We start from the raw sequence: 2,754 nt of genomic DNA on the forward strand, positions 1-2,754 counted from the left end.
CTAGCCAGTAAGGAATTTTCAAGAAACTTTTGAGTTGACTTAGTCACAGATGAGAGCGATAACTATAAAAGTGGAGGAGAATCTAGTGACAATATATTCGGATTACTTATCATTAATGAACTTTCCACTAAAGAAGAATAAAAAATAATGCAATTGAAGCATCAGTTCACAGTACATTCAAACTTCTCTATAACAGTAATCATCTATAATAGCAGTTCACTATAATAATTAAATTTTCTCTAAAATCGATATATTATATTATATTTTATGTCTCTATAACACTTTTTACCTATTATAGCAAAAACCATCACTATACTGATACACTCTTTATAAAATTACTTTTCTGTAACAGGGTTGCTTAAACATTTATGAATTTTTTTTTTATATTTAAACAATTATGTAACAGGCTTACTTCTTGAGATTTTAAATTTAAATAGTTTATTATCTTTTATAAAATAAAATTTTGAAAAGAATAATTTTTTGTATAATCTCTGTCCCTAGCAAGCAAATAAAACCTGTATATAAAATATTGTTATAGATGTATAAAATCCAATTGCTAACAAAAAACAAAAAGGTTTGGACAAACGAAATTATTATACAAAATTTTGGTTGTATAAATGTGCTCTTAAAATCGGAAAAGCTCAAATCCAATCCGTGTAATAATTAATAAATGTTAATAGACCAACAGTTTTTACCTAAAATCTTACATACCCCATTATTAGTGTTATATCTTCTATTTTTCCATCAAATTAGTGAAGCGATGGATGATAAGTAGGGATTTTGACCGCTTATTTGCTCTTTTTTACTTGTGTTTTAGCTCAAAAATGCTTAAAGGTATCCCCGAAAACTAATGAAATGTGCTTTCATGCAACAACATTGGGAAATGAGCCAAAGAAGTCTAAATCAACTCATAAAGGAGTCGAAATTGGACAAGGACCAAGACAAGGCAAAAAGGCCTACAGTGTGGACCGCACAATACTGTGTGCGACCACAAACAATGAAAGAGCACTGTCAGATTTCCTTCAGAGTATGCGGACCGCACAATTATTGTGCGGCCGCAGAAGAGGAGATTCAGAGAGTTGGTTTTTGGGCAGGCTGAAGATATGCGGACCGCACCATAATTGTACGGCCGCACTCACAATTATGTGGCCCGCAGAAGAGAAGAATCAAAGAGTCATGTTCTAGTCCAAGTTCAAGTGTGCGGCCGCACTCAGAAATGTGCGGTCCGCACAATCAAATGAAGTGCGGCCGCATCCCACTTTTATGCGACCGCAGGAGGCCTAGTTAACCAAAGCCACCAAGGCAATTGGAGTGGTGGTAACAATAATCATGGCAATTAGAATAATCAAGGAACCAAGGCAATTGGGGAAGCAACAATCAAGGCAATTGGAGTGGCAACAATCAAAGCAATTGGGGAGGTAACAACCAAGGAGGGTGGAACAACAACAACTACTGGGGGTCGGATTTTCAAAGGTCCCCGGCGTTCCAACAACCGAGCAGTCCACCTCCCTATCCTTCTCAAAGTCCGAGCTCTTCTAACAATGAGATGGGTAGAATTGAGAACATGTTTAAACAGATGATGGAGAAGAATGCCGACTCCAATGCTCAACTACACTCCCACAATACTTCAATCCGCAATTTGGAAGTTCAATTGGGCCAAATCTCGCAAGCTTTGAACACTCGTCCTAAGGGGGCACTACCAAGTGATACGGTGGTGAACCCGAAGGGTGGGAATAATACGGAACATGCTATGGCCGTGACTACAAGAAGTGGAAAAGGTGGAGATGCAACCACCTCAAATCAAAGAAGAATTGTGTATGATGATGTTGTGGTTCAAGAAGATAAAATTCCAAGTAATGTGTTTCAAGCTAATGAAGAAGTGAGAATTGATATTGATGAAAATGTAGAGGAGACGCAAGAAGAAGTGAACCCATCTAGGAACACGTGATTGACATGCCGGAACCAGTAGTGTCAAAGGCTAAGGTACCAATGCCAATGCCTCCTCCTCCATACCCTCAAAGGCTTGCAAAGCAAAATAGTGAGAACCAATTCAAAAAATTTATTGATATGATGAAGAGTTTGTCTATTAATGTGCCGTTGGTTGAGGCGTTGGAACAAATGCCGGGATATGCAAAGTTCATGAAGGACTTGGTGACCAAGAAAAGATCGATGAATGTGAGACTATCAAGATGACACATCAAGTAAGTGCTATTGTGCACTCAATGCTCCGAAATTGGAAGATCCCGACGCTTTCACAATCCCTTGCACTATTGGGAGTGCCGACTTTGCCAAAGCTTTATGTGATCTTGGGGCGAGTATCAACTTTATGCCCTACTCGGTGTTCAAAACTTTGGGGATTGGGCAACCAAGACCCACATCAATGAGGTTGCAAATGGCGGATCGTACAATGAAGAGACCTTTGGGCTTTATTGATGATGTGTTGGTTCGAGTTGACAAGTTTATCCTCCCGGCAGACTTTGCGATTCTTGATTGTGAAGTGTACTATGAGGTGCCTATCATTTTGGGTAGACCTTTCCTTGCTACGGGGAAGGCTCTTGTTGATGTGAAAGCCGGTGAGCTCACTTTTCGGGTGGGTGACGAAAAGATGGTCTTCCATGTGCAAATCTAGTAATGAAGTGTGTTCGTTCGTGGATTTGGTCACCGACGTGATTATTGATGATGTCAGTGCCACAATGAATGTGGAGGATAATTTGGAAGCCGTTTTGCTTAACCTTGATGATGTTGAGGAGAAAG

The sequence above is a fragment of the Nicotiana attenuata genome, chromosome 11 (assembly GCF_001879085.1).
Source record: "Nicotiana attenuata strain UT chromosome 11, NIATTr2, whole genome shotgun sequence".
NCBI lineage: Eukaryota > Viridiplantae > Streptophyta > Magnoliopsida > Solanales > Solanaceae > Nicotiana > Nicotiana attenuata.